The sequence below is a fragment of the Chrysemys picta genome, chromosome 2 (assembly GCF_011386835.1).
Source record: "Chrysemys picta bellii isolate R12L10 chromosome 2, ASM1138683v2, whole genome shotgun sequence".
NCBI lineage: Eukaryota > Metazoa > Chordata > Testudines > Emydidae > Chrysemys > Chrysemys picta.
Window position 1 is genome coordinate 254002696 of NC_088792.1, and position 26051 is coordinate 254028746.

The 26051-nt window shown below is 43.4% G+C and overlaps 2 protein-coding genes across 2 annotated transcripts in view; both read right to left on the bottom strand.

Moving 5' to 3' along the window:
* The window catches only part of NCALD (neurocalcin delta), a 226808-nt gene that overhangs the window by 151994 nt on the left and 48763 nt on the right, over window positions 1-26051 (bottom strand). Inside the window, exon 2 of the mRNA XM_024109431.3 lies at window positions 7535-7613. The gene's annotated coding sequence lies outside the window, so the exon portion shown is untranslated. The remainder of the gene's footprint in view (window positions 1-7534; window positions 7614-26051) is intronic.
* LOC101933747 (uncharacterized) overlaps window positions 1-26051 on the bottom strand; it is a 159511-nt gene that overhangs the window by 35998 nt on the left and 97462 nt on the right. The window lies entirely within an intron of this gene.

Here is a 26051-nt window from a genome sequence, read left to right on the forward strand (position 1 = left end):
AGATAAAATTACTGATTGGGTCTTGAGCAGAAAAAAAGATTCCTTTAATCTCAGTGCCTAAAGTATGCATTGAGGCTGATTGGGAATGGAGGAGAACTCCACTGGATACAGGTCTGCATGTACCTATTTGAAAATAAATTAACCTAACACCGAGGAGACTGTCCAGTTAATATTACCCTTCTGTCATGCTCATCTGACTGATTTGCTACACTTCAGACCTGAATCTCTTCTTGGTCTTGAAAGAGAGTTTTTAATAACTCTCAAACAGCTGTGAAATATTAGTTTAAGATCGAGTTAACCTAGTGAATGTGCCCTTGCTATATACATTTCAATCACTGCAGTATAATAGAAAAGCTTTTTCTGAAGATCAAACCATGCCTTCTCTTAAAAGTTATTTTAAAATATGTCTTTGAGCATTGCAGAGGCGTAGAGAATGCATTCTCCCTTTTGTCAGAAAACTTTGATTCCACCAGCACATTCAGAGAATATTAATGGAAGATAAAAATGCAATTGTTTGCAATGAAATTGCAAACACCATCCCCCAAAGACTATAATAGTTATATTTCTCTCTGTATCCCATTAGGCCAGAATTGATGTCATTACATGTATCCCATTTAAGTATTTATGGGTCCTCAAAATTGTATTACATGTTGTAGTCAACTGAATTAGAGCCTTCTGTTCCATGAGAGATCTGACTCTTACCCGTTGTAAAATAAAAGTGTTTATTAAACAGATGGGTGGGATTTTATTTTCTTGATCTGAGCAAATAGAAGAATTAAATTACCGGTATTTAAAATATACTACAATCACCAGTCTCAGCAGGTGGACCTGTGCTCACAAGTGAGTATAGAGATAGCTTATCCAGCAGTTTAATAAAGAGATAACAACAAAATCTATGGGCTAGATCCTCAGCTGATGTGAATCAGTGTAGATCAATCAAATGGCAGTTTGGGAATCCCTTTGAAGTCAATGGAGCTACATTGATTTACACGAGCTTTGGATCTGGCCTTATCTTGTTTTCCAGTACAAGCACCTACACAAAATACAGACCTACCATCACCACACATGACATAATTTAGGTAAAATATCTACCATAAGTATAGGACTTAAAACTATGAATGTCTGGGGTTTGGGAGAAGGGGAGGAGAAAATCACTTAAGGCCACATTATGGCTCTGATCCTGCATCACTGAAAATCAATGGAAGTTTTATCATTGAAAACAATGGGAGCAAGACTTGGGGCCTTGTGAAATGCTGAATAATTTGTAAGATCCATACAAATACCTCCCCATGCTCCCTGCTTCTTAATACCTAGAACAAACCCTCACTTTACAAAATACTATAACTAAACAGCAGAAATCCCAATAATCTTTCCAAAGGAAAGATCACCCTGAAAATAAAGTATTTAAGGCACTGAAATGATTTGATAAACGTAACAGAATTTCAAAACTATCTAGAACTCCTAGTCAGTACTTCTAGAACTCCTATCTAGAACTCCTAGTTCTAGAACTCCTAGTCAGTACTTATCTGAAAATGTCCTTTCTCCAAGAGGTCCACAGATCCATTACAATAGTACATTATCTTGCTTGCAGGTTGGATACAGAAATAGACTTGTTAGTGGCAGCAGAGAAATGCCCTGCCCCCACAAAGTTCCCTCCAGTTGAGATAACTTTCACATCCCGACTAATTAAATTCCACTTTCCAAATTACAGATTGTGTTCAATATATTTTGAGTGGAAAGCACAACAATTTCTCCTAGGACAGAGCATGAGAAATTCCCCGTAATGAAATCTCTGGAGGTCAATTTCCATCTCTCTTGTGGATGTTCCATTTCTCTCCAGCATGGGCCAGATTTATGGACCTTATTATTCAAAGAAAGACATTTTTCAGGAAAACAGAGAATTTTCCTTTTCTTCCTTGTGCTAAGGTCCACAGATCTGTTACAATGGGACATTCATAGAGGTATGCCTCCACAATGGGAAGCAGGATCATCCTTGAAATATGGACATCCAAAATGAGATATATTGTTTATATATATTCTCCTCCTTCCCCTGGGCACTAAGATATGGAGAAGATTTCTTCCCCAAAATGTCATTGCTAATAATTGGATGACTAATTGGTAGAATTTGATGAATTTATGTATTGAGGGTCATGTGGCTACCTAGGGGGAAAGCAGAGCAGGTATTTCTGTGAGTGTTCAATGGATAACGAGTTGGACTCTACAGGGGAATGCTGCAAAGTAAGGGCTGGCATAGCCTAGAGGAGAGTGCTTGGGTGGCTAACAGGCTGGTGGCTTCCCTCATGCTGGAGACAGGGGATAACAAGGTGAATCACAGTCCAGGGTACCCTGAGAATGGTCACAGAGGTAGCAGGAAGAGCATGGAGGGAAATATTAATAACTCTGTTTTAGCCACATGGAGCTTCAGCTGACAGACATCCACAAGGAAACATCAGAAAGACAGGCTGAGATTTTAGTAGTGGCGCAGTTGCTATGCTAGCTAGAGCACTTACTGCAGCGGCATGCCTCTGCACTGCCCATATGTGGGACTCGGGCTAGATGCCTCCATTTATTCCAATTAATGGGGGGCATGGATCAGTGTTCATGTCGCATTCCCCATCAGTACCAGGCCGGGTTGGGGAAGCTAATGATCCAACCAGCGGCCCAAATTCAGTGATGAATCCTGGTCATAGGACACCTGAGGCACATTCCGCATACACTAAGAAGATTCCAATTAATACAGAAAAATAGCAGATCCGTGCGAACAGTGTCCCTTTCATCTTCCCTAGTATGCACCTTAGGGCAAGCCATGGAAGCATAAAGGTTGGGAGAACTGAAAATAATTGGGAAAGTGCAGTTCTTTTGAATACGATTCCTAAGAGCTACAACAAAGGGCACTGGAGCTAAGTTTCTTCCTAAAACAGACATATTGGCTGCATACTTCAAGTTATATTTGCTTCCGACTCCATAAAAAATCTTGCAAACTTAACTTATGTAGTGAATGGTCTGCCTTGCTTCTAAATGAAATCATCCAACTTTTGGTACACACAAATGTTAAAATATTGTTAGTACCACATCTTAATCTTGAATTTAATTTAGAAATCACAGCTGCCCAATTATGATACCAAATTATTAAGGTTAAGAAAGGTTATACTACAGGGGATATATAAATGAATGGAAATATGTATTGAATACTATTTCAACAGGGTGCCAGATTCCAAGACCCTACATATTTGTTAACAATAAAGCAGAGCTTTTTTGCTGATTCACTGATGTCAGAGCAGGTGGGCATGGGCAGCGGATAACATAGGCTGGGGGAGGCTGTGCCTCCCCAAACAGCCAGGCATGGCCCCGCCCATGTTCCACCCCCAAGTCCTCCTGCTTCCCACTCTGTGGCTGGAGTCCAGTGTCCCTGTAGGGTGGCCCTGGCTCGGGCTGCGCGCCTGCCCTCCCGGCACTCCAGGGCTGCGGCTGCACTGCCCGCCTAACCTCATGGTGCTCCAGGGTTAGGGAGGCTATAGCCGCACTGCCTGCTCTCCCTTCGCTCCAGGACTGGGGGGAGCTAGCCTGGGTTGGGAGCCACTGACTGCAGTGGGGGGGAGGGACTCCTGCTCTCCAGTGGGGGGCATGGAAGGGGAGGGGCCTCAGGCAGAAGGGGTGGGGCTGGGGCTAGCCTCCCTCAGCCGGCGGTTCATGTGACGCCCATGCAGGTGAATACTATTAGCTCTAACCCAGATGTATAAAAGGGTTTGGGTGTTTCTTTGGCAGAAAGAACAGAGAATTCTGCAGGGATTATCATCAATAAGGCTACATTTTAGTCACGGGTATTTTTAGTAAAAGTCATGGACATCTCACAGGCAGTAAACAAAACTTCACAGCCCGTGACCTGTCCATAACTTGTATTATATACCCCTGGCTAAACCTTGGATGGGAGGAGGCGGCATGGGGCTGCCACAGGTGCTGGGGGGAAGTGGCCTGGGGGCACAACCCCCACTGGTGCTGGGGAGGGGCAGTTGGCCGGGCTGGCAGGCTCCCTACCTGGTTCCGCGCCTCCCGAGAAGCAGTGACATTCCCCTCCCTCAGCCTCTCTAGGCGGTGGCATGGCCAGGTAGCTCTGCGTGCTGCCTCCACCCTGGGCGCCGGCTCCACAGCTCCCATTGGGCAGGAACCATGGCCAGTGGGAGCTGCAGGGGCGGTGCCTACAGAGAGAGGCAGCACACATTGCTGCCTGGCCACACCTCAACCTAGGAGTTGATGGATGTCGCCGCTTCCAGGGAGCCCCCCCGAGGTAAGCACCCCTTCAGAAATCACGGAGGTCCCAGAAAGTCACGGAATCCTTGATTTCCGTGACCTCTGTGAAAAACTCGCAGCCTTACCTATGAACAACAAAGCTCAGGAGAATGCTTAGGCTGAGGTTTATGGTTTTGCTGTTATTTAAGATCACAATAAAGGCAAACCATGGGATAGTGGATAGTTGGGACAAGATCAAATGTGTGTGTACTTGGCTTGGTCTTCACTCAAAAGTTATATCAGTATAGCCACATCAGTCAGGGGTGTGAAAAGAAACACACCCTGACCAACAATAGCTATGTCGACACCCCCACCATCCCCCGTAGACGCAGCTATGCTGATGAAAGAGTGTTTCTGTCAATGTCACTAATGTCATTCAGGGAGATGATGTTCCTACAATGACAGAAAAACTCCTTCTGTTTGTGTAGGATGCCTCTTCACTGGAGGGCTATGCCAACATAGGCTCCATAGTGTAGACCAGTGGTCTCCAACACAAGATCAGTTTTTGAATTTAAGATCAACCCAGGATCTACTCCACCCCTTCCCCGAGGCCCCGCCCCGCTCACTCCATTCCCCCTCCCTCCGTTGCTCATTCTCCCCACCCTCACTCACTTTTCACCGAGCTGAGACAGGGGGTTGGGGTGCAGGAGTGAGGGGTACAAGCTCTGGGAGGGAGTTTGGGTTCAGGGGCCATATGGTCACACTGCACCTAATCTCATAGAATCCATTGGACATTTCATGACTTACTTTTTATTAGTGTCATTTGTGGTTTATAGATCCAAAATCCTTCAGGGATTGTCACAAATCAGTATAACATTCTCAACTGTGGGGTGTACATTGGCTGAGCCTGGGGCAGGGGGTTGGGGTGCAGGAGTGGGCTCAGGGGTGCAGGAGGGAGTGAGGGGTACAGGCTCTGGGAGGGAGTTTGGCTGCAGGAGGGGGCTCTGGGCTGGGGCAGGAGGTTGGGGTGCAGGAGGGGGTGCGAGGTGCAGGCTCCGGCCCGGAGGCGCTTACCACAGGTGGCTCCCGGTCAGTGGCACAGTGGGGCTCAGGCAGGCTGCCTGCCTGCCCTGGCCTCACGCCGCCCCTGGAAGCGGCTGGCTGCTGGCACATCGCTGCGGCCCCTGGGGTGGAGGGAGCGGGGCAGCGGGTCTCTGTGCACTGTCCCCATGTGCCATCCCTGCAGCTCCCATTGGCTGGTGGGGGGCGGGAGCAGCATGCAGAGCTTCCTTCCCCCAGGGACTGCAGAGATGTGCAGCAGCTGACCGCTTCTGGGAATGGCATGAGGTCAGGGCAGGCAGGCAGCCTGCCTGAGCCCCGCTGCGCCACCAGACTTTTAGCGGCCAGAGATCACGATCGACTGGCAGAGGCTCCAGGATCAACCAGTCGATTGCGATAGACTGGTTGGTGACCACTGGTGTAAACACAACCTGTATGAAGAACTGGGTGAGAACTCCTCTTGCTTACAATCACTTAAACCACTAGTCATCTAAACTGCCAATGGACATCAATTTACCAAATAAACTGAGACAGGTGACAATCCTCACACCTGTAACACAACATGCTAGCACAGCTTGTGTTTATATCATCCGTTCATATACACTGACATTGTTCCTTCTGCAACTTCCTGTTCTGAATGCTTCTTATGTCTTCCAGTGCTGCCCATGCAGTCAAAATAAAGCAACTTAGCTATGCAAGTGGTGTTCCTTTAGGCAACCTTAGGGCTTATCTACACTAACAGTGCTGCAGTGGCATAGCGGTACCGGTGCAGCTGCACTGCTGTAGCACTTAGTGAAGACACTACCTACACTGACGGGAGAGCTTCTCCCATCAGCGGAGGAACTCCACCTCCCCAAGGGGCGGTAGCTGTATCAACAGGAGAAGCCCTCCCATCGACATAACGCTGTCCACAGTAGGAGTTAGGTTGGTATAACTGTGTCGTTCAAGGGTGTGGATTTTCCCAGACCCTGAGAGATGTAGTTATACTGACATAATTTTGTAGTGTAGACCAGGGCTCAGGCACAACCCAAATGGCTAACCTTAATGAGCTGCTTCATGTCCACTAGCACACCATTTTTGCACAGGTAATTTCCAGTAATACGTTATGCATGAGAGCTAAACTACGAAATCTATAAAATCAAAACAGCTGCTAAGAGCATCTGCTAATGCTGACATTTAAACTTGACCCAAACATATTTTATGGCAAAATTATATGTATATACTATACGAACGAAAACATTTTGTTTTGTTACTTTGTCGTTGTTCCAGAAACTGTAAGTACAGTATGTAGTATGACCAAGTAGAAAGAAAAAGATACTGTTTCTTTCATTCTATGGCCCTCGGTAATATTCAGTACTCATTAGTAAATCACATTGAAATTGCCACAATGCAAAAATCAAAAAACCCAAACAAGCAGGTCTTTTGTGCAGACATTACGCAAGAGGAGTCAAAAGGAGTTTGCTTGAGTGAAGCAGAGTAAAAATTGACTAAGGACCTTGGAATTTGGCCCAGAGTGTGTGTTTAATTCATGGGAAAACAGTTCAAAGAAATGAACATTCTTTATTCTGTATACTGCGACATTATTTATCTTAAGAAGCTGCTTTTGACTTCAGTCATTTATTTATGATGATAATGATGCTCCTGTCTTTATCGGGAATCTAGTTTTGATTATGCTAATATACTAATTATACAGCCATGGAATTTCAAAAGGCTAAATTTTAAGAAAAACTATAAAGGTAGGGCCAGATTCCAAAACAAATAATTTTTTTTCTTAACTTACAGCTAGGTTTTATATGTCAAGTGAGGAAAATGTTGATTGTGATTAAGAAAATGTATTGCTTGCTTTCAGGAAGCAGCCAGCTAGTTTCAAGGATCATTTCAAAATCTCTTAAGTCTTTGCTGTATGTCACAGGAAGCCAAATAAAACTTCTCCCTAAGTGGCGTCTCTGCAGGAAGATCACCTTGGAATGGGAATTAAAAATAAGAAAGCTATCAAGCTGGTTGGGGGAAGGGCGGGCTCTCTTCCCTTCCCAATCAGCAATTTAACTATGGATTGATAGTCAATTGGGCCCTTGCCCAGTGCTCTGAAAATGAAGACAGTTCCTAGCCACTAAAAAGAGGGGGGTGGGGGGGGAAATCACAGAAACAGCACTAAGCAGCAATCTATTTATATTGTAAGCAGCTAGTTTTCTTTTTCTGGTTTACTTTTTAATAAGTAATATCCTACAGACTATAAAAGTTCACTCACAGATCCAGCTGGAGATCCTGAATCTTTCCAAGAAATCAGATGGTATCTTGTCACAAGAACCAGTGCAGCAATAGCCACCCTGTAAATGAGATCAGTCAAAAGTGAATATTTAACTTTACAATGGGTAGATTAATGAGACATTAGTAAACATGTTTTAAATACCAGGTCGTTCTTTTGCAAGCATGAAATAACAAATGTATTAACAGGTGAACAGCTTACTGCTAATTATTAGCATATAAACAGAATGGGTTTTTACACTATCCAGGCATTCTTTAGAAATGGCTGCTAAGCCATCAGTTTAAGAGCTATGCACAGAATGATATTCATATTTTTGGTCCAAATTTTGATGACAGGAAAATTAATGTAAGTGTGAAGTTTCATCCAAGAAACATGCACAGGCTAAGCAAAATACCAGTAAGACTTTTGAACAGAGGATCCAAGTGAAATAGAAAAGATAAAGAAGACTACTGTAGTTTTCATGAACGGCATTCTCCTCTCATTTACTTGAAGCTCACATGGATCCTTGAATTTTAGAGAAAAAAAATTAGTACTTGTCTCAGACGAAACTGGCTTGATTACCCCTTTTCCCCCCATTTGTCATCAACTTTCTCCCAGACAGCTGCTGGGCCAGCCCAATGGACACTACAGAACGGATCTGGAGGCAAGGCAGGAACCTGAGGCTCAAGAAGGCACATGGGGCCAGATTTTTCAAAGGTATTTAGGCACCTAAAGATGCAGAGAGGCACCCTTTGGGATTTTCAAAAGCTCCTAGGCACTTAACTCCCAGGCGCTTGCATGATTTTGAAAATCCCACTAGGTGCCTCTCTGCATCTTTAGGTGCCTAAATGCTGTTTAAAGTTAGTTCCATGGCCTCTATGACAGAGTTTAATTATTTTATGTAATTTTGTTTGTCCCAAGTCTACTGATCCACCAGTAATTGGACCAGTTAAGACACAGGGTACCAGACTTCCTACTTCCTCTGAAATTTAATTTTGCCTGGGAAGTTGACAGGCCCAGGCCTAAAGTCCTGAGAGAAGAAAGCCAAATATTCTGGAAAAAGCCAACAGAGTTCAGGTTGATTCATATTGGACAAGAATGCTAGGCCCATTATACAGTTATTAGCCCATGAATAAGAAGCACCCTCAATTTATCACCCCTTTATAATTCTAATTAGTGAAACCGTTTATGATTTAATGTTTACATGGAACATACGGTGTTGCTGCTCTAAGCAGTAGAGGGATGGGGAAACCAATTTGCAGTTAATCAGAACTAGCCTGAACCTCAGCCCCCATATTGAATATTTTTGAGGGATCCAATTGTCTTGGACAGAAACCTAAATATAAGGATAGGATAGAATAAAAGTAAAGCAAGCTGAAGCAGGAAAAGAGGTCAGATAGCAGTGTTAGTGAGCCTGATTCGGATTTATATTTACATGGGTATTTCACCATTGTAACTCCATTGATTTCCACAGAGCTACTCCCCACTTACAGGATCAGAATCAGGCCCAGTCGGTCTAGCTCAGAAGAATTAGCCAGAATGGTGATTTGTACTCAGGTGGGTTGAAGGGACTGAGTAAGGTCAGGAATGAGTTATTTGGGAAAGGAGAGAAGGACATAATTGGAGCATTGGATGCAGAAAAGGAGCAGAACAAAAACTTCAGAGATCCAACTGGATTTGGGTAAGTAACCAAACTTTAGGAGAGCTTTTCCAAAGTTAACCTTGGAACATTCTGAGGGTTAGTCATCATTATTAAACAAGTCACTTCTCAGTATAATTGAAAGGTGCTTGAATCTAAGTTCAGAGTTACATAGATACTGCTAAATATTGCTATGGCAATACCATGTTTTAGTAACCACACAGCACCTACCGGTTATCACGTTAGGGCGCTCAGACTATTTATGTAACCAACTCTTCAGTGATGATTGAAATTTTGTATTACAATATCACGTAGAGGCCCCAATAAGGGATCAGGGCCCCAATATAAAGACACTGTACAAGTATGTAATAAAACAGCCCTACCCGAGAGAGCTTACAGTCTTAGTGACAAGATACAACAAACAGGTGGAGAGAAAAGGATGAGGTAACAGAAATAGAAGCATATTTTGCAGACTAGCTGTGGATATAAATATAACATGTTACCTGCCTAGCCATTATCAATAAGCTGAAATGGAACTGCCAAAGGTGCCATGAAGTTGGCAGGATTTGATCGTGATCAAGGATAACCCAATGAATTCCTAGTCTATGCCTTCACCATTTGGCCTACAATACCTGTTTAGCTTAAACAATTCCTTGTTTGTAAATCAAGCTTCTTGCTGTGTGATAGTTCTGTTAATCTGCATAGTGCTAAACTGGGGAAAAGGAAAAATAAAAAAACGAAACAAAAATATCACTTAAGATCTTCCAAAAACCAAAGAAACTTACCACGGTTTTATTTTAAAGCATTTTGAGTAGTTTTGTGCAGAAATAGCAACAATGTCAGTGGCGTTTCTAGCTAATCAAGATTTGTGGTCTAGGAGATTCTCCCCCCGCCCCCGCGCCACACACTCCAATATTAGTTTATCTTCTTCCTTCCCCTCGTAAATCAGAGATTCAGTCAGTACTTCCCCATTGCTCAATCAGCTGCTTTGGTTTAATTTTACACTGAAAAATTCAAACAGAACCTAACAACTTCTGACTGAGTATTTCCTTTCTAATAGAAACTGAACAGCTGATCCAGAGGAAAGAAGTAGGAAGGAGAGTGATGGGGTTCCTGCTGGTAGAAAACAGGGGTGGAGGTGTTAAAAAGTACTAATAAAAATCTTGTTTTTATTTTTCATTGTGGCCTAGAGACTTTTGATTTTCATGGCTATTCTTTGTGAGTCTGCTCTGAAACTTGCATGATGATTTATAGCTCAAAGCAAACAAACAACATAAACCTGTCCAGGTTCTCTGTGAGCCCAGAGCAGGGATTTTTATCTTGCACTGTACATCTTTTCTGGCAAATTAGCTCAGTGATTCCACAATCAGTACAGATCTCTAACAGACTAGAGAGAGAAGACAAAGATAACGGCTTTGGCTGTTTTTCAAATTAAGTACATTGGGCCTGAAATTAAATTTTCGTTGCTGCTGTTCTGATGATTATCTCTGGGGTGCTGACCACCAAGAGGATGAGGACCAAGAGAATAGCAACAACTATGAGTGAGAAAATCAGCTATATGCACTAGTCAGTGGCACCCAGAATTGCACTAGCATTCTATCCCTGCCTCCTCTTCCTCCCCCACTGAACTATTAAAAACTAAGACAAGCTGTTGTAGAGATAGCAAGTGCTAAAGAGCTTGTAGTCTTAAAAGGTTGGGGGAAAGTGAGAGCAGTAGCTCTGGCTCAGGAACTGAGCCTGTTATGAAAGAGGATTACTATTATTAGTGTGAATTTACCACTCCCTCACTGTTTGAGAAACCATTGCAGGCAATATCCCTTCACCAAACCAGAAGGGGACTAAATGCAAGAGTTGGCCAGAGGAAACTTGATGGTTACTTAGTTGTGCGGGGTATTTCAGGCTAGCCTGATCTCTGATTCATTGACTTTTGTGCCAAAATATCAGGTACTGTTACCATAGCCCCAGACATTCCTTCCTTCAGTTCTGCCTGCATCTGTGCACAATTCCAACCTTGTGTATGTGGGGAGCAGCATCAGATGGAAATATCCCAGCCCAATTCAGGAGTGATATAAATGGTGAGGTAAGTTAAACCATAGGCCCAAGTCAACTCTCAGCTGTACCAGCATGAGGGAACGAGTGCAGAACCAGGCCCCTGAAATTATTCAAATGTGTTCAATATGTTGCTGGGGTAACATGATTCTTCACCATAGCCTTTCCCAGAATAAAGTAAGTCTTCAAAAACATTACTGCACTTTGGGTCCCCATCCCAGCCCCCATTTTTCTTTTGCTGTAGACCAGGGTCTCAAACTCAAATGACCACGAGGGCCACATGAGGACTAGTATATTGGCCCAAGGGCCGCATTTACTGACACCTCCCCACCACTGCCCTCGGCCCCGCCCCCGCTCCACCCCTTCCATGAGGTCCCTTCCCTGCCCTGCCTCTTCCCACCCCTTCTCTGCCCCCATTCCAACCCCTTCCCTGAAATCCCCACCCCAACTCTGCCCCCTCCCTGCCCCCAGGGGTGTGTTGGGGGCTCAGGGCAGGGAGTTGGGGTGTGGGGTGCAGGAGGGGTGAGGGGTGCAGCAGGGGGTCAGGTGCAGGGTGTGGCAGGGGGCTCAGGGTAGTGGGTTGGGGTGCAGCAGGGGGTCAGGGTGCAGGAGGGGTGCAGCAGGGGGCTTAGGGCAGTGGGTTGGGGTGCAGGAGGGGTATGGGGTGCAGCAGGGGGCTCAGGGCAGGAAGTTCGGCTGCAGGAGGGGTTCGGGGGGTGGGCTCCGGCCCGACGCGCACTGGGGGCAGGGCAGGTTCCCTGCCTGTCTGCCTGCCCTGCCCCCGCGCCGCTCCGGGAAGCCGAGGGAACCTGGGGAAGGAGGGGCGCAGGGGTATGTGTGGCTGTTGCTTCAGGCACCGCCCCCAGCTGCTCCCATTGGCCGCGGTTCCCCATTCGCAGCCAATGGGAGCTGCTGGGGGCGGTGCCTGAAGCAACAACCACACACACCCCTGCGCCCCTCCTTCCCCAGGTTCCGTTGGCTTCCCGGAGCGGCACGGGGGCAGGGCAGGCAGGCAGGCAGCCTGCCCTGCCCCTGGTGCACGTCGGGCTGGAGCCGCTCTAGGTAAATGCTGGGGAAGAGCGGGGGGGCCGCGAGATGCTCGCGGGCCGCAGAAAATAATCCTGCGGGCTGCGTGTTTGAGACCCCTGCTGTAGACTATATTTGGAGATATCTGACATTATCTTAAAAATATTCATTTTAAAAAACAGTGTTGTGTTATTTAAAGGCAAATTTTACATTGGCTTGTATTGAGTTCTCTTACCCGGATACATATGTCGGCCTCTAACATAAATGGGGACAAACCTAAAAACAGAATAGGAATATATGTAATATAGATATTAATATAGTCACACTATCCTAAGTGCCTGTTTACTTTACAAGATGCCAAACAAAAATCTAAGTTCAAGTTGTATTGCCCTCAAACTAGGAAAGATTAAAATAACAAATCTATTTTTTAAAGCATACCGACAAGGAAGTTGAATGTCCTCAGTTACAGGATGAAACATTTAAAGATTTGTTTTGTGACTAATTTCACAATGTAGCAGAATGTGTATTGGCCAGAGTACTAAAGAGAGACTATTCTATTGTCAGTCATAGCACCAAACAAAATCCCTATACAGGTACGTCAATGTGCATTAATATTTTAGACCAAACCATACATCTTGTGTTGCCTTCATAAATTCTATTGTCTCAAGAACTGTTTCTTTTCAAGAACCCTTTCTTTATATATCCTAGTTATATTTTTAGACTAAAACATCCAGAATGAAATGCCTCTAAATGCAGTCAGTACTTCAATGGTTACTGAATCTGAATGTAAAAGAATGGTTTTATAGCATGCCAGCCAAAGCCAACAGCTAAATTATCAATACTTTTATACATTCTACTATTTTAACATTGTCCAAAAGTTATTTTTCTATACTCATGACAGAAAGTGATACTTAGGTCTCAGCAAAACATAATTGTAACATTACATCTAATATATAGCAAAATTACAAAAATGAAGGGCCTTTGTAGTCTTTGTTTTTTTAAGCTTTCCTTTGATCCTGTTTTTCTTTTTCTTTGATTTGCTTTTAAGGACAATTACACTTTCTAGATTATTTCTGAAGCCATACAGGTGTGCTTCTTGATGTATAGTTGCATAAGTAATTGTCCTGGCCCAGAGAAGCTAACAGTCTTGGACCCAGTCTACACACACAGTTGTACAGATTTAACTAAAATCGGTGTTTAAATAGGTTTAGTTAAACTGGTGCAAACTTGCGTACACAGGAAAACCCGCATATTTATGGCCAGATCCTGTGCCCTTCTTTCTCCAAAGCAGCAGCAGAATTCGTATGGTTGTGCTATGTAGGTAGGGGCAGGATGCAGACAACCCACACAAAGGAAAAGCCTCCCTCCTGTAGGCAATGGGGCTGTGATCCACAGGGCTCCATCAGCAACAAGCATTTTGAAGACAGAACAGGAACAGACCCACAGAAAGGATTCAATGTATGTGGCTCCTCACACCTCAGTCTGGTTGGATGGAAAGGACTCCATACAGCCGGCCCCCAGAAGTCTGACACACAGCTAATTTATTCACATTGTGTGCAGGGATCAGAATCTGGCCCCAACGTCAATGCGTGAAGACTATGATACAAACTGTGTGGTAAATATCAGGTTACTTATTATCAGTATAGTTAACATACATTACAGGTTGCATTGGTGGTATGGAAAAGCAACCGAAGTTGTTCACAGCAAATATTATGCACTTCTAGAGCTTCTTGCAGTCATGGATCCCAAGGCACTTTAGAAAAATTAACTCAGTAAGCCTAACAGCCCTGCAACGCTCTCATCAAGACTCCCTAAGACCTACTTTTAGTGCACATGAGTAAACCACAAGATTAAAGAGTTTGGGCAAGAAAACTACAGAGTAGGGCTTTTTACACTCTGGTCGGCACAATCTGTCATTTATTATTTGTATTCCAGTAGTGCCTACAATATGCCTTCCTCACACACTGGAAAACGCTTTACCCTCTGTCAATCGCCAAGCTAAGCTTTTCCCCACTGGATTGAATAACACTCTGATGTAGAAATAGCCCTGGGAGCAGTTAGAGTTGCCAGAACACTGCAAGGTGAACCTCACTGAATTTCATTCAGATTGTCCTGTTGTGGGAGGAGTGTGGGTACAGTCAGGAGGAGAAACCTCTCAACACTGTTAATCTGGGATGTGCAAAGGAGGGAAATTCCAGTCTTATGGAGGGAGGGGGCTTTCCCTCACACTGCTCCTCGGGCCTCCCTTTCCTCCCAAAGTCATGTCATGGGCCTAGCAATTCCCTACCCCTCTCCACGAGGAGGGTACAAGCACAGAGGCTGAGGGAGCCAGTATCACAAGGAGAGACCTTCCCCTCCATTCTCCCAAACACACATGTGCCCAGCCAGACCCAACAAATCTAAATCCATTCATGAATACCAATGAGATGATATGGTCCTTGAATTGATAAATAACCTAAACTAGTTTTAGATATGAACAAGGCGTAGTAGGTCTGATATAGATAACAGAAAGCCAATCCTCTAGGTGTAACCTGCTTTAACGCACATAAAAACATTGCATTCCTCCATATTATGGAGGAGGAGGGATAGCTCAGTGGTTTGAGCATTGGCCTCCTAAACCCAGCGCTATGAGTTCAATCCTTGAGGGGGCCACTTAGGGATCTGGGGCAAAATCAGTACTCAGTTCCTAGTGAAGGCAGGGGGCTGGACTTGATGACCTTTTAAGGTCCCTTCTAGTTCTAGGAGATAGGATATCTCCATTTATTTAATTTATTATTTGCATCTGTACACATATTTTACTTGTTTCCTAAAATAAACTTCCTTCCCTCCCTCTTGAGCAGCTATGTGATTATTTATATTTTGAAGGAGAAAAATGTGTGTTATAAACAGGTACAGAGTACTGTACTGTTAGCATTTTTTTGTTGTAATTGTTTGAACATTGAATGCCTAAATCTCCATTTGGGTGTTGAAGCATACAAAATTGTCCCCTATGTGCTGCTATTTCCAGTCTAGCCATGAGGTAGACAAACAGGACATGGTGGTACATGTAACCTTCAGAGATTAGCAACATTCCTCGCTTACAAGATTAAGAAAGCAGGAAGCCTTAAATCACTGACATGGCAGGAGCAATCCAGGCGATGCAATGAATACGAGGTTACTTTTATATACCTTAACTTAATCGTATCTGTGACGAGCCAAATCTAGCTTGCCTTCTTCTCACAGATAGTCCCCTTCAAGTCAATGGGAGTTAGGATTCAAGCCAAAAGAGATATGAACCTATTACACAAACTTTAAAAAAAAAAAACTCTTAAAAAAAAATTCTGAAAAACAGATTCCAAAAGTTTTGCTAGGCAAAGTATACTGCACCTACACAACAGCTGCCTGATGTGATATTCCAAAGTTTTAATTACATTTGGATGTGGTGAGCTGATCTTTCCTAAAACAACACAACATGTAGTAAGATATACAGATACAAGAAATTCAATTACAAGAATAAAATGCACTAAAACTCCAACTGATGTTTATCTGGTCTTATACGGAGACAAAATTTACAGCGGTCCCTTTCACACTCCTTTAATGAAATGCATGTCTGGGCATTTCAGTATTTATGATCTGCTCATCCTTAACCTGGGCAGCTTAGTAAATGAGCATGATGTGTAGAGAAAATTTTTAGACATTCATTAATGGCAAACGGTGACCGTTGTCTTCACGGGAATGCTGTCCTGGAAAAACTGTCATAAGAAATGTTTGGTATAGCACTGACAGTACCATATATTTCTGTGATTGTTTGCTGAATGAATGCAGTATTTCAAAGAATTCAGTATTCTCACCTTATTCCTGTCAAGCAGGCCTGACAATTTATCATGGAAAAAAACCAAAGTGATAATGGAGAACCCTCTGCAGAAGTACAGAAGATACGGGTTTTGGAAAAAATCAACTTATTTTTATTGCATCTTTTCCAGGCCAGATAATAGTCCTGCTTCTCTTACAGTCACTTCCATTATCTACACTTTACAAACGTTGCCAGTTACATCTATTCTACACCTTGAATGTTCTTTACCAAACTAAACTATTCTTCCCCTAGTCTCTCAGTTTATTTTGAAAGATGCTCACTTGCAAAGTCCAGTATTTTATCTGCAGGGCTGTAGGTTTGGCTCAGTAAATTTGAAAAGTTACATTTTTGGATTTTGCAAAGAGGTTGCTGCTTTCCTTTTAAGACATACAGTATTGGTTTTCATTGACATTTAACTCATTATTACCTCAAGAACATTTTAACGTTTTGTACAAGTTTAAGTAGCTGTAATCGAAAAGACTTTGGCAGGATTTCACCTACATTAACAGGGTTTTCTTCGCTTTAATTTCTGACACTGAAAAATTCGAAGAATCAACTTCATCCCTAATGCAACTCTACTCATTACATTGGAGTCCCATAATGGGGGAATTTGGCCCAATATTTTTATTATTAGACAATAAACTTATTGAATACCTGCAAAAAAATTGAAAGTTGAAATGTTTTGATTACACAAAATATTAAGCATATAATCCATAACTTATTGAAATCAATGGAAACATGGGCTCTGGATCAGGTCCAAAGAGTTGAGGAACAAATCTGGTGACCAGGGTGAATGTGGGGCTTAGAGGATAGCAAAGAACAAGTAGGTGCCAATCAAAATCCATTTTTGTTGATAGAACATTGAAGTAACCACTTTAATATACAGTACAATGGCATAAGAGACAAATCTGAAAATTCTAATGGCCATGATCCCATCTTACTTGCATTTAAATGAAACTATTGTATATTGCAGCTCAGTTTCGCCCAAACCAAAACTCCTTCAATTTCTGTCTTCTGCTGCTACTCTGACAGGAAAAGACTTTCAGCAATGTTGAATCAATAGTGGGAGGCAAAAAATAAGAGGGCTGAAGAACATAGATTCAAAATCGTCAGGCAGTTTTTTTCATAAACCTGAGCCTTTCATGACAGGAAAGTGGTAAAACAAAAGGAGAAAGAATGACTCTTGCCATTGTACAGAAAACTAATCATGTAAGCTAAGGTCCATCGCACAAAACATTTGGGGTGAAATCCACACCCCTTCCTCCCCCACTGGAGTCAATGAAAGCTTTGCTATAGACTTCAATGGGGGCCAAGATTTCACCCCTGATCTCCAGGGGCAGGTGGTGAAAGTCATCCTATCATACTGGCAAAGGTAATGCTCTTTAGCTAGCATTCAAAAGACATTGTAGCCTAGTGGATGGCACACTGGCCTAGGGAGCAGAACTGGGTTCCATTTCTGGTTTTGCCACCAGACTGCTAGGGCCATGACTACACTATAAAATTATGTAAACTTAATTTACGTCAGCATACAGGTGCTGCAGTAATTAAATCACTTTTGCACATCCACACTATGCTCCTTGTGTGGGCAGTGCACGTCCTCACTAGCAGCGCTTGCATTGCTGCAGAGAGCAGTGCACCGTGGGTAGCTATCCCACTGTGCAACTCACCACTAACTAGCGCAGGGTGTTTTGGGAACATTTTGCAATGCCTGATGGGGCTGAAACAAGTTGCGCTGGGGTGACTAGGAACATAAATTCAATGTCCCATAATGCAGTGTTCTTCATCCAATAATTTCATCTTTTCAAAATTCCTCACAACCCTATGCATCCCTTCTCACTGTCTGCCATCTTTGTCAGCAGCCTGGATCCTGCACGGCTGTGCACTATTGTGATGAGCGATGTGTGCATGGGGGGCCGGATCGTGCAGTATTTGCAGAGTTGCCAGAGGAGCTGCAGGGAACATGATGATTCTTGCTGTGGGACATAGAAAGAAATAATTCAAAGTTGTTGGCAGCATTCACAGAGCAGCTGCAGATGGTGGAGCACCAGTTCTGGGCCCAAGAAACAAGCTCTGACTGGTGGGATTGCATACTCATGCAGGTTGGAATGACAAGCAGTGGCTGCAGCACTTTCAGATGCACAAGGCCTTATTCCTGGATCTCTGTGCAGAGCTCACCCCAGCCCTCCAGCACAGTTACATCAAAGTGAGATCTGCACTGACGGTGAGAACGAATGGTGATTGCTTTGTGGAAATTTGCAACACCCGATGGCTACTGATCGGTCAGGAATCAATTTGAAGTTGGGAAATCCACTGTGGAGGTTGTTCTGATGCAAGTGTCCAGGGCCATTAATCACCTCCTGCTATGAAGAACTGGGCAATGTGCAGAACATAGTGGATGGTTTTGCAGCAATGGGGTTACCAAACTGTGGTGGGATGATAGACCACACACATATCCTCATTTTGGCACCAGACCACCTTGCCAAAGAGTACATCAACAGAAAGTGCTATTTTCTATGGTATTGCAAGTGCTGGTGGATCACTGGGGACACTTTACCAACATCGGTGTGGACTGGTCAGGGAAGGTGCATGATGCATGCATCTTTAAGAACACAGAGCTGTTCAGAAAGCTGCAAGCAGGGACTTTCTTTCCAGATGGGTGGATTACAATTTGGGAGACCCAGCCTGGGAGACCCAGCCTATCCCTTACTCCCACGGCTCATGAAGCCATGCATCAGCCACATTGACAGCACCAAGAAGTACTTCAACAACAGCCTAAACAGCTGTAGAATGACAGTTAAATGGACCTTTGGTCATTTGAAAGGTTGCTGGTGCTTTCTACTCATGAGACTAGACCTCAGTAAAAAAAAAAATCCCAATGGCTATAACTGCCTGCTGTGTGCTGCATAGTATCTGTGAAGCAAAAGAGCAAACGTTTCCACCAGGGTGGAGGTGGAATGGCTGTCTGCTGATTTTTAGCAGCTGGATACCAGGGCTATAAGAAGAGCACAACACAGAGCTATTCGGCTCAGGAAGGCTTTGAAAGACCATTTGAAATTGAGCCACAGTAGTGTGTATTGCTGTGGTGTGCTCTACCTGGTATTGCTCTTTTCCACCCCAGTATGAACCTTGTAACGAGTGCTGTGTGTGTAGTAATATAAAATTGCAAACGCATCTGTTACGATTATCTGTGAATGATGTCAGCCCCAGTCAGCATATGTTGTGAACTAATAACGATGAATTAAGTTTCCAAAAATAGACTGATTCCATACCCAGGCAAACAGACACATTTATAAGTGAATAAAACTTAAATAAAGGGGAAAGAATTTTTGAAGGGGAAACAACAGTCATTTCCATTTCACAAACACATACACCAACTGTATCTTTCACCGGTCAGTGTATGTGCAGCTGTGATTGCCTGTACTCGCCTCCGGAGTGGAGTGGTAGGGATAGTGCAGCGGCCCTGAATACCATGTGGAATGCAGGTTTCAGAGTAACAGCCGTGTTAGTCTGTATCCGCAAAAAGAACAGGAGTACTTGTGGCACCTTAGAGACCAACAGATTTATTTGAGCATAAGCTTTCGTGGGCTACTGCCCACTTCTTCGGATGCATTCAAGTTCAACAGTCTCTCTTTGGAGTCTGTTTTTGAAGTTTTTTTGTTGCAAAATTGCCACCTTCAAGTCTGTCACTGAGTGGTTAGAGAGGTTGAAGTGTTCTCCCACTGGTTTTTTAATGTTATGATTCCTGATGTCAGATTTATGTCCATTTATTCTTTTGTGTAGAGATTGTCCAGTTTGGCCAATGTATATGGCAGAGGGGCATTGCTGGCACATGATGGCATATATCACGTTGGTAGATGTGCAGGTGAACGAGCCCCTGATGGAGTGGCTAATGTGATTACGTCCTATGATGGTGTCACTTGAATAGATATGTGGACAGAGTTAGCATCGGGCTTTGTTGCAAGGATAGGTTCCTGGGTTAGTGTTTATGTTGTATGGTGTGCGGTTGCTGGTGAGTATTTGCTTCAGGTTGGGAGGCTGTCTGTAAGCGAGGACAGGCCATAAATAAACAGACTCCAAAGAGAGACTGCTGAACTTGAATTAATATGCAAATTAGATACAATTAACTTAGGTTTAAACAGAGACTGGGAATGGTTGGGTCATTACACTAATTGAATCTATTTCCCCATGTTAAGTTCTTCTCACCTTGTATGGGTCATCTCGATTATCACTTCAAAAGTTTTTTTCCTCCTGCTGCTGATAGCTCATCTCAATTGATTGGCCTCTTACAGTTGGTATGGCTCCTTCCACCTATTCATGTTCTCTGTATGTATAAATATCTTCTGTCTGTCTGTTCCATTCTATGCATCCGAAGAAGTGGGCTGTAGCCCACGAAAGCTTATGCTCAAATAAATTTGTTAGTCTCTAAGGTGCCACAAGTACTCCTGTGCTTTATGTGGAATGCAGAGAGGGGAGGTGGGGAAGAGAAATGCAGTTCTCTAGGGGCTGCAAAGGGAGGTGAGCACGGAACTGTTGAACCTGAAGGTCAACAAGAGTCTGCAGCATATCTGTTTGCTGCTTGAGAAGCGCTAGCATCTCCAGCTGCACATCCCTCTCCTTTTCCTGTGCATTTCTCGTCTCCATTCTGCTCTATCCCTGGCCATGCTGCCTGCAAGTGTCATCCTCTAATCACCGGGCTCAGTATCCAAAGCAGTAGAGGAATGCAGGATTTCTTCAAGCATGTCATCCCCTGTCCTCTTCCTTCTCCTCCTTATCTGGCTGAGCCACTCCACTGGTGTGCCAGCTGCAAAAGATACAATACACAGAAGTACTATTGTGAGTGTATTCACAAGATAATGGAAACTTGGTATACTAAACTCACTCCCCTTGGTGCACACAAGTTTCAAGCACTACATTCTCACTTCTCCTAGGGATTCATAGAGCACAGTGACAGTTCCAGCCATGGTGAGTGCAGCCCGGGGGATTGAGGAGGAAAGTTGGAAAAATAAGGGAGTGGTGGTGGTGGTGCGGGGGGGGGGGGGGGGGATAGCTCACAGGCATGAATATAATGAATATATGTATATAGGGCAATTGAACTGAATACTGGCACAGTTTTCCACAGGTGGTGGTGATTTTAGCTGATCTCTCATCCTAAGAGTAACAGAGGCTGAAATGAAACAGCTCCTGCAGGTGTCCAACTGCAGACCAGTGCTGTATGCTGCTAGCCTGTGTGTTGCAATGGTGTCCACTGAAGTAAATCGCTCAGTGGCGTGGGAAAGTGTCCTACCGTGGCAGAAGAAGTAAGGCAGCCCTCCACAGAAACCTTCGGCAGAGGATTGCAAACTGCCGCCAGGAAAATTTTCTCAGGATCTCTACAGAGGATTCACAGGACATCTCGGTGCACCTAAACAAACTGTGCCTAACTCTAGAGGGGAGTGAGTAGCAGATAGCAACTCTACCTCTGTTGGCTGTTTCTCTACCTCTTCTAGCATAAGTAAAAAATATTAAATCAACAGATTTGTCCTGCTACTTTGGGGGTTCCATCCCTGTGATTTCAAAGCAAACTGAATATTTACCAGAGGTTCTTTCTACTGTATCAGGCTCACCCATGCGGGACTGGCTGGAGTGTCCAGGACTCAAAAACAAACTCTGGCTAGCTGCACCACTGGATCCCCCATACTCCTCCTCTTCCATCTCCTCCTCTTTGCTGTTCATGGTGGGGGCCTGTGACTTGTGCTCCCCCGAAGTATCCACAGGGCTCTTGGGAGGGGATGGGTCTCCGCCGAGGAAGGCATGCAGTTCTTTTTAAGAGCAGCAGATCTGCAACTTTGCACCAGAGCGATTGTTAGACTTCTTCGCCTTCTGATACGCCTGCTGCAGCTCCTTGGCCTTCAAGCGGCACTGCTGCTGGTCCCTCTTGTGGCCCTTCTCCATGCCCCAAGCAATCTGCTCATAGATGTTGATGTTTCTACGGCTGGATTGGAGCTGTGCCTGCAGACAGACCCAGGACATCCATCACCTCCTGTATGCTCCAGGCAGGAGAGCATCTGCAGCATGTAGCCGGCATAGTCAACTGGGCAGTTACTAGGTATGCTCAAGAGTTGCTAGGTGAGCTCTCCAAGCCAGGCAACCAGGAAATGGAATTTCAAAAATTCACAGGGCTTTAAAGGGGAAGAGTGTGTGCCTGTGTACCTAGCCGCCTGACAGTGGAATTCAAAATGGTGACCAGAGAGCAGTCAAGGTGGGGCATTGTGGGACACCTTCTGGAAGCCACTAAAGTCGAAGTAAGTAATTAACCTAAACTCTATGCCTTTCAGGGAGGTGGAGTTATTAATTCACACAAGGCAGCTTACGTCTACACTAAAATTTTGCTCCCACCAATATAACTTACCGGACCTAACTCTGTGGCATAGACTAGGCCTAAGTGACCTTAAGCAAGTCACTTATCTCTCTATGCCTCAATTTTCCCATCTCTAAAATAGGGATACTGATACTGCCATCCTTTGTGAGGTGCTTTGAGATCTGATGAAAAAGTGCTATACAAGAGGTAGTTATTACTATTATTCATAAAAATAACAAAATTAATACACTACTACATACAATGCAATGTTCTGAAATAAACTGCATTTAATTTTGTATTTTCAAGAATCTCTAGTAAGATAATTATTGGCTTAATCTTAATGGCATGATATCTAGTTGCGGCATGCCAAGTTTCTCTTGATAAATAGGCTGAAACCATTATAATGGATAACAGCTAGGCTGCTGGTGTGCTAAAACCACTGGAAATCTTTGACCAACATTGTCTCATTAGAACATGCAAATGGCCATACTGGGTGACACCAATGGTCCATCTAGCCCAGTATCCTGTCTTCCAACAGCTGCCAGTGCCAGATGATTCAGAGGGAATAGACAGAACAGGGCAATTTATCAGGTGATCCATCCCGTCATCCAGTCCCAGCTTCTGGCAGTTGGAAGTTCAGGAACCCAGAGCATGTTCTGCATCCTTTATCATCATCTTGGGCAATAGCCATTAATGGACCTATCCTCCAGGAACTGCATTTATTTTTGAATCCAGTTATACTTTTGGCCTTCACAGTATCCCCTGGCAACCAGTGACTAGAGTGACCAGAAAGCAAATGTGAAAAATCGGGACAGGGGGTCGGGGGTAGCTTTGGACTTAACTATCTTGAGTATTTTGTATCATTTGCAAATTTTGCTATCTCACTGCTCACCCCTTTTTTCAGATCATTTATGAATATGTTGAACAGGACTGGTCCCAGTATAGATTATTGGGAGACACCACTATTTACCTCTCCATTGTGAGAACTGACCATTTATTCCTGTCCTTTGTTTTCTGTCTTTTAACCAGTTACTGCTCCATGAGAAGACCTTCCCTCTTATCCTATGATGGCTTACTTTGCTTAAAAGCCTTTGGTGAGGGACCTTGTCAAAGGCTGTCTGAAAGTCCAAGTGCACTATATCCACTGGATCACTCTTATCCACATGCACGTTGACTCTCTCAAAGAATTCTAATAGATTGGTGAGGCATGATTTCCCTTTACAAAAGCCATCTCGACTCTTTCATAATATATCATGTTCATCTAGGTGTCTGATAATTCTGTTCTTTACTATAGTTTCAGCCAATTTGTCTGGTACTGAAGTCAGGCTTGCCAGCCTGTAATTGCCAAGATCACCTCTGGAGCCCTTTTTAAAAGTCAGCATTATATTAGCTCTCCTCCAGTCATCTGGCCAGAGGATGATTTACGCAATAGGTTATAGATCACAGTTATCAGTTCTGCAATTTCATTGACTTCCTTCAGAAGTCTTGGGTGAAGATCATCTAGTCCTGGTGACTCATTACTGTTTAATTGATCAATATGTTCCAAAACCTTCTCTAGTGATACCTTAATCTTGGACAGTGCCTCAGATTTGTCACCTAAAAAGAATGACTAAGGTGTAGAAATCCTCTGCAGTGAAGACAGATGCATACATGTTGCCAATTCTCATAATTTTAAATCACAACTGTCATAATACTTGATGGGTTTCTTACAGCTGGAGTCACGTGAATGTGAGACTCTTAGCTTTCATTTGTAAAAAATAAATAAATAAAAAAAAAAAAGAAGTTTCCAGCCCTTGTGATTGCAAAGAAAACTCTACAAATGTGACCCTAGTGCACTCTAAAGGTTAAAAAATCATCAGGTAAATAAAGAAATCAAAAATGCACTTTTAAAAACCTCATGATTTTTAAACCAATATCATGATTTTCAGGACTTACTCATGATTTTTTTTTAAATGCTTGGGATGGCAGTACTGACCCCTCTTTAATTTGCTATCCAGTATTACCCATAAGTGTCATTACTTCTTCCCAGATCTATCCTTTCTATTGATTGGCATCTGATTTTGGATTATTTTGTCTGAGATGTGTTAGCTCACATTTTTCCACGTCGAATGCCATTTTGTTTTCTACTCTCTCTAGTTCCCTTTGTATTTTTTCTCTGTCCTCACTGGAATTCGCAACTCCTCCCAATTTAGTATTATGTGTGAATTTAATTATTGTGCTGTTTACTCTTTATATCAGCTGTGACGTTATCTGATTAAAATATGACCATATAGATCATTGTTGCAACCACTGTTATATGTTTGCAACAAATCTTGTACAAAGTTTGTCAAGTGAGGTGTCTATGAAAAGGTTATGATTTGCTAGTTATGATTATGCTATCAGTATGCATGTATCATTTTTGTATTTGAAGTTATAGGTATAGAGCCAATACTCATATTTCAAATGTTTGTTCCTGGGGTAACGCCCACAAGGTAGTTAGCCAGCACATCTTGGAGGAACTATTCAAACTGAGTGACCCATCAAAAGAACATTTAACTGACAATGAACCACGAGAGATGCCTATTACACTTAATGGAATTTCCTGCTGCGTCTAGGTGAAATGCATGCACATGTGACTTGTCTATGTGACTCCAATCACCATCTTGTTACTGTACTTTTCCACAGTAAGAACAATGGGAATCCCTCCACATGGCAGAAGATATAAAAGGCCCTGGAAACTCCTCCATTTTGCCTCTTTCCTGCCCAAACCTCTGGACTATACTAATGGGAGCATTCTAACCAATGGACTGACGTCCTTCCAATGATTTGGAAGCAGCCAGAGACTTGACTTAAGCCTGCAGTTTATTCCATCACTGCTACAAGCCTGAACCAAGAACTTGGCATTTATTATATGTATTTGATTCCTTTAACCAATTTTAACTCACTTTTCTTCCTTTTTATAAATAAACCTTTAGATTTTAGATACCAAAACATTGGCATCAGAGTGATTTTTGGGTAATAGCTGAGTTATATATTGACCTGGGTGTGTGACTGGTCCTTTGGGATCAGAAGAACCTTTTATTTCAGAAGATTGGTTTTAAAGAACCACTTATCTCTGAACTCAGTGTTTTTGGTGGTGATATAAGAATGGGAATGCCTAAGGAAACTGCTCTTATGACTTCTTGTTAGCCAATGTGGTAAAACAGAAGCTTACTTTTGTTGTTGATTTGGTATATCCTATGGGGGATTAGCCACTAGGCTTGGGGTGTATCTGCCCTACTTCTCAGCAGTTTCTCCTGAATTTGGCATCCTCAGTTGTGACCCACTGAGGCATGATTACACCAGGTCACTCATGAAGAGTTGGGATAAAAAATTGGTCTTAACATCAATTTTTCATAGAATTATAGGACTGGAAGGGGTCTCAAGAGTTAAACTAATGAAGTCCCCTGCACTCAAGGCAGGACTAAGTATTATCTAGACCATCCCTGACAAGTGTTTGTCCAACCTGCTCTTAAAAATCTCCAATGATGGAGACTCCACAACCTCCCTAGGCAATTTATTCCAGTGCTTAACCACCCTGAGAGTTAGGAAGTTTTTCCTTAACATCCAGCCTAAACTGCTCTTGCTGCCATTTAAGCCCATTGCTTCTTGCCCTGTC